The following is a 7,500-nucleotide window of genomic DNA, read 5'->3' as shown; positions in this document are numbered from 1 at the left end:
AGCCTGCAGTGCAAGTCACCCTGTTGTTGCATGTATTCTTTTAACGGAATGACATCATATCGGCATCGGTAATATCGGTTGATCGGCCATGACAGCAATTAAATATATCGGATCTCCATATCGGCCAAAATGTCTCATCGCTAGACTTTGGACTGATGTTGTAGTAAAAATAGAAGCATAAAGTGTGTTTAGCAGAAAGCCTGACGTGCTTCTGCGGGGAGTTTGTTCTCCCCGTGTCCCCTAGGGTAGATGCCCTCACATGTTCTCCCCGTGTCCCCTAGGGTAGGTACCCTAGGGTAACATGCAGTAATCCTGGTCTCTAAACTGCCTCCCCATGGCCAGCCGGGGCGCCTGATGGAGGGGAAAGGAACTGGTTGGAATAACGTGTTCCTTCCACGCGCTACGTCCAACCAGGGAAACTCCCCCCTGTCAGGTGTAAAGGAGACACTTGGGCATGAAGGAAGCATGAGTTCAAGTCCGTTGCTCTCCCCTTGTCCCCCATATATGGGGACTAGGTTGGTCTCCCCTTGTCCCCCATATATGGGGACTAGGTTGGTGGAGGGTGTGTAGAGCCCAGGATCACATTAGATGATTGACACAGGGGTGAAAAATGGTTGGGATAAAAATGTCAAAAAAAGAAAGCCTGACGTGGCAGTAATGACCACTGAAAATACAGATTCAGTAAATCCTGTATGATAAAATGTGAATATGATATTTCATGTGAGGCTGTAGAGCAGGTGTGATGTTATGGTTATGAGATGTCATACAACATTATGTTGTAATATGTTTCTGGCGTTTGGTTTTGACCGGTAAGCAAGTTAACTGGTGAAAATGTTAGCAGTAGGACTGTGCTGTGCTGTGCTGTGCTGTAGCAGGCAGGCAGGCAGGCAGGCAGACAGACAGGCAGACAGGCAGGCATGCAGGCAGGCAGGCAGGCAGACAGGAAGACAGGCAGGCAGGCAGGCAGGCAGACAGACAGACAGACAGACAGACAGACAGACAGACAGACCATCAGCATGCTAAAACATTTACAGTGGAAAACATGAGGTAATGCTGAGGAGGCGGAAACCTGAGAGACAGCGAGTCTGAACGCTGCCATATTTACCTCACTGTACCTTACTGTAGAGACACTGTACCTTACTGTAGAGACACTGTACCTTACTGTACCTTACTGTAGAGACACTGCACCTTACTGTAGAGACACTGTACCTTACTGTAGAGACACTGTACCTTACTGTAGAGACACTGTACCTTACTGTACCTTACTGTAGAGACACTGTACCTTACTGTACCTTACTGTAGAGACACTGTACCTTACTGTAGAGACACTGTACCTTACTGTACCTTACTGTAGAGACACTGTACCTTACTGTACCTTACTGTAGAGACACTGTACCTTACTGTACCTTACTGTAGAGACACTGTACCTTACTGTACCTTACTGTAGAGACACTGTACTTACTGTACCTTACTGTAGAGACACTGTACCTTACTGTAGAGACACTGTACCTTACTGTAGAGACACTGTACACTGTACCTTACTGTAGAGACACTGTACCTTACCTTAGAGACACTGTACCTACTTAGAGACACTGTACCTACTGTAGAGACACTGTACACTGTACCTTACTGTAGAGACACTGTACCTTACTGTAGAGACACTGTACCTTACTGTAGAGACACTGCACCTTACTGTACCTTACTGTAGAGACACTGTACCTTACTGTAGAGACACTGTACCTTACTGTACCTTACTGTAGAGACACTGTACCTTACTGTACCTTACTGTAGAGACACTGTACCTTACTGTAGAGACACTGTACCTTACTGTAGAGACACTGTACCTTACTGTAGAGACACTGTACCTTACTGTAGAGACACTGTACCTTACTGTACCTTACTGTAGAGACACTGTACCTTACTGTAGAGACACTGTACCTTACTGTACCTTACTGTAGAGACACTGTACCTTACTGTACCTTACTGTAGAGACACTGTACCTTACTGTACCTTACTGTAGAGACACTGTACCTTACTGTACCTTACTGTAGAGACACTGTACCTTACTGTAGAGACACTGTACCTTACTGTAGAGACACTGTACCTCACTGTAGGAGACACTGTACCTTACTGTAGAGACACTGTACCTGTACCTTACTGTAGAGACACTGTACCTTACTGTACCTTACCTTAGAGACACTGCACCTTACTGTAGAGACACTGTACCTTACTGTACCTTACTGCAGAGACACTGTACCTTACCTTAGAGACACTGCACCTTACTGTAGAGACACTGTACCCTGTACCTTACTGTAGAGACACTGTACCTTACTGTAGAGACACTGTACCTTACTGTAGAGACACTGTACCTTACTGTACCTTACTGTAGAGACACTGTACCTTACTGTACCTTACTGTAGAGACACTGTACCTTACTGTACCTTACTGTAGAGACACTGTACCTTACTGTAGAGACACTGTACCTTACTGTAGAGACACTGTACCTTACTGTAGAGACACTGTACCTTACTGTACCTTACTGTAGAGACACTGTACCTTACTGTACCTTACTGTAGAGACACTGTACCTTACTGTACCTTACTGTAGAGACACTGTACCTTACTGTACCTTACTGTAGAGACACTGTACCTTACTGTACCTCACTGTAGAGACACTGTACCTTACTGTACCTTACTGTAGAGACACTGTACCTTACTGTAGAGACACTGTACCTTACTGTACCTTACTGTAGAGACACTGTACCTTACTGTACCTTACTGTAGAGACACTGTACCTTACTGTAGAGACACTGTACCTTACTGTAGAGACACTGTACCTTACTGTACCTTACTGTAGAGACACTGTACCTTACTGTACCTTACTGTAGAGACACTGTACCTTACTGTAGAGACACTGCACCTTACTGTAGAGACACTGTACCTTACTGTACCTTACTGTAGAGACACTGTACCTTACTGTACCTTACTGTAGAGACACTGTACCTTATTGTACCTTACTGTAGAGACACTGTACCTTACTGTAGAGACACTGTACCTTACTGTAGAGACACTGTACCTTACTGTACCTTACTGTAGAGACACTGTACCTTACTGTAGAGACACTGTACCTTACTGTAGAGACACTGTACCTTACTGTAGAGACACTGTACCTCACTGTAGAGACACTGTACCTTACTGTACCTTACCTTAGAGACACTGTACCTTACTGTACCTTACTGTAGAGACACTGTACCTTACTGTAGAGACACTGTACCTTACTGTAGAGACACTGTACCTTACTGTAGAGACACTGTACCTTACTGTAGAGACACTGTACCTTACTGTAGAGACACTGTACCTTACTGTACCTCACTGTAGAGACACTGTACCTTACTGTACCTCACTGTAGAGACACTGTACCTTACTGTACCTTACTGTAGAGACACTGTACCTCACTGTAGAGACACTGTACCTTACTGTACCTCACTGTAGAGACACTGTACCTTACTGTACCTCACTGTAGAGACACTGTACCTTACTGTACCTTACTGTAGAGACACTGTACCTTACTGTAGAGACACTGTACCTTACTGTAGAGACACTGTACCTCACTGTAGAGACACTGTACCTTACTGTACCTTACTGTAGAGACACTGTACCTTACTGTAGAGACACTGTACCTTACTGTAGAGACACTGTACCTCACTGTAGAGACACTGTACCTTACTGTACCTTACTGTAGAGACACTGTACCTTACCTTAGAGACACTGTACCTTACTGTAGAGAGTAGAGACACAGTACCACATGGCTGTGTTGTTGAACACACACACAGCTTAACGTCATGGCTGTGTTGTTGAACACACACACAGCTTAACGTCATGGCTGTGTTGTTGAACACACACACAGCTTAACGTCATGGCTGTGTTGTTGAACACACACACACAGCTTAACGTCATGGCTGTGTTGTTGAACACACACACAGCTTAACGTCATGGCTGTGTTGTTGAACACACACACACAGCTTAACGTCATGGCTGTGTTGTTGAACACACACACAGCTTAACGTCATGGCTGTGTTGTTGAACACACACACACAGCTTAACGTCATGGCTGTGTTGTTGAACACACACACAGCTTAACGTCATGGCTGTGTTGTTGAACACACACACACAGCTTAACGTCATGGCTGTGTTGTTGAACACACACACAGCTTAACGTCATGGCTGTGTCGTTGAACACACACACACACACACAGCTTAACGTCATGGCTGTGTTGTTGAACACACACACAGCTTAACGTCATGGCTGTGTTGTTGAACACACACACACACACACAGCTTAACGTCATGGCTGTGTTGTTGAACACACACACACAGCTTAACGTCATGGCTGTGTTGTTGAACACACACACAGCTTAACGTCATGGCTGTGTCGTTGAACACACACACACACACACACACAGCTTAACGTCATGGCTGTGTTGTTGAACACACACACAGCTTAACGTCATGGCTGTGTTGTTGAACACACACACAGCTTAACGTCGGGAAAGTTACACGACTGACCCACCCAGGTGATGCAATAATACTAATGACCGTAGTCTGACCGGTCATTGTTGGTTAATATAATAATAATAATAATAAACTTTATTAATAGAGCACCTTTCATGACACGAGTGCAGCGCAAAGTGCTTTACAAGACAACAAAGTATAACAAATATCAAACAACATAACAATCAAGGCATAATCAATAAAAAATGCATATAAAAACAAAGAAATAGATAAAAAACAGTGAGATTAAAATCAAAGGATTCAGCCAAATGCTAAAATAAAAAAGTGGATCTTAAGCTGAGTTTTAAAAACATCTAGGGAGGGTGCCGGTCTAAGGTGGATTGGAAGTTTATTCCAAACCGTCGGCCCGTGGAAGGAAAATGCTGCTTCGCCGTATTTTTTCAAAGCCATTTGTTTTGGCTTTTCAAGCAGGCCAGCAGTGGCGATTTGGGACAATACCTGGGCAGGCAGTCCCGAAGATAGGCGGGGGCGAGGCCATTCAATGCTTTGTACACAAGTAAAATAATTTTAAAATCTATTCTAAAAGCAACCGGGAGCCAGACGTGCAAGGAGGCCAAAACTGGGGTGATATGGTCCTGCATCTTTGTTTTAGTTAAGACTCTCGCTGCTGCATTTTGCACAAGTTGTAGCTTGTCAATAGACTTTTTCGGGAGGTTACTGTTCTCCCTCTTAACATTTCCTCGTATTTCTAGTTTATTGACATATGGTGTCACACACATTTTGTCCAGTGCATACTCAGCCTATACCGACTAGATTTATTTTATGTATCTGTGTATTTATTGTGTCTGTTGCTTTTTAACCACATTTTGTTTAACATGTTTTCAACCAAAGTAAACAGTATCAACTGTAGAACGAGTCTCTTTTAGGGACCTGTTCCGTTTTTTTGTTTTTGTCAAATATGTTTTTATTGAACAGATTATAAATTATTACAAACATCATGATATGAAATACTTTTTTTATGAAACAAAATGAAAGAAAAAGAAAATAAAGACAAAAAAGATAAAGAAATCCCTTAACCCTCCCACCCATACTGCTCAGTGACACTGCATACTGTATAATAAGATGATAGAAAGCTCATGGAAAACATCTGAATAGAAAATGGCGTACAGTCAACCATATCAATGGCATCCTGTCTATTAATCGTTTCTACTCAGGTAATGGACAAGGGGGCAGCCAAACCTTATCAAACTGTCTCTCCCTGTTTCTCAGGAAATACCTTATTCTCTCAAGACCTGTTCAGTTTTTAAATGGTTTTATTCTATTTATCTTTTTTTATGGATTCCTGTTAGTTTTTAGGACTTAATTATACTCATAGTATTGTCTTGTACTGATATATTTATTATTGTATGAGCCTGTGTTGTCTTTTTTAACTAGGAGAAAAACGTAATTTCGTTTTTTTCCTGCTGCTACAGTTGGAAATAATGACAAAATAAGTCCCCGGAATGAAAATGAAGTAGTTTTAAAGCTGAAGCACATGATCTCATGTGTCACGTCATGGCAGCGTGTCATACGAGTCCAGAGGACACTGTGAGTCTGTGACACGTCCTTATATGGCTGTTGTGTTGGTGTTCACTGAGGCATCGTTCTGAACACATCAATTAATTACAGGTGTTAAACGGTGGTGGAAGGTAAACTAAGTACTTTTACTTTGTTGAGGTATTTGTACTTTACCCGAGTATTTCCACTTTCCAATACTTTTACTTCTACTCCACTAAACCTCGGAGCCAAAATGTGTACTTTTACTCCACTACAAAAGTATTTGAAAACTTTAGTTACTATAAGTTACTTTGGTGATTAAAATTTAGATTTTTCAACCCTATACATTTTGGCCTCACTCATTAGAGTTTTCAAACTGTCATATCTTCCCTATGACTGTCATATCTTCCCTATGACTGTCATATCTTCCCTATGACTGTCATATCTGCCCTATGACTGTCATATCTGCCCTATGACTGTCATATCTGCCCTATGACTGTCATATCTTCCCTATGACTGTCATATCTGCCCTATGACTCCTCTGCATGCTGTAGTGTTTAGATGGTTCTGTTATGACTTCTCCTCTGCATGCTGTAGTGTTTAGATGGTTCTGTTATGACTTCTCCTCTGCATGCTGTAGTGTTTAGATGGTTCTGTTATGACTTCTCCTCTGCATGCTGTAGTGTTTAGATGGTTCTGTTATGACTTCTCCTCTGCATGCTGTAGTGTTTAGATGGTTCTGTTATGACTTCTCCTCTGCATGCTGTAGTGTTTAGATGGTTCTGTTATGACTTCTCCTCTGCATGCTGTAGTGTTTAGATGGTTCTGTTATGACTTCTCCTCTGCATGCTGTAGTGTTTAGATGGTTCTGTTATGACTTCTCCTCTGCATGCTGTAGTGTTTAGATGGTTCTGTTATGACTTCTCCTCTGCCGTGTGTGTGTGTTTGTGTGTGTGTGTGTGTGTGTGTGTGTGTGTGTGTGTGTGTGTGTGTGTGTGTGTGTGTGTGTGTGTGTGTGTGTGTGTGTGTGTGTGTGTGTGTGTGTGTGTGTGTGTGTGTGTGTGTGTGTGTGTGTGTGTGTGTGCGTGCGTGCGTGCGTGCGTGCGTGCGTGCGTGAAGCTCTGAGCCATCTCTGCTGTCTGAATAATTTAACATTCCACTGCAGCTAAGAGGAGGAGGGGGGGGGGGGCATTCTACAATGACTTATAGCAGTAGTTTAGTGTTCTAATGACTTATAGCAGTAGTTTAGTGTTCTAATGACTTATAGCAGTAGTTTAGTGTTCTAATGACTTATAGCAGTAGTTTAGTGTCCAACCATGAAGGGAAACTCCCCCCTGTCAGGTTGTAAAGGAGCAACTTGGACACTCAGGCATGAAGGAAGCATGAGTTCAAGTCCGTTGCTCTCCCCTTGTCCCCCATATATGGGGACTAGGTTGGTCTCCCCTTGTCCCCC

General features: G+C 42.9%; 1 protein-coding gene across 1 annotated transcript in view; it reads left to right on the top strand.

Moving 5' to 3' along the window:
- Nucleotides 1-7,500, top strand: part of stard15 (StAR-related lipid transfer (START) domain containing 15) — a gene marked incomplete at both ends in the record, with an annotated part of 17,379 nt that overhangs the window by 1,258 nt on the left and 8,621 nt on the right.

This window comes from Protomyctophum bolini (assembly GCF_963924005.1).
Source record: "Protomyctophum bolini genome assembly, chromosome: 10".
Classification (NCBI taxonomy): domain Eukaryota; kingdom Metazoa; phylum Chordata; class Actinopteri; order Myctophiformes; family Myctophidae; genus Protomyctophum; species Protomyctophum bolini.
Note: the sequence above shows the minus strand (reverse complement) of the source record. Positions and strands in the feature narration are given on the sequence as shown.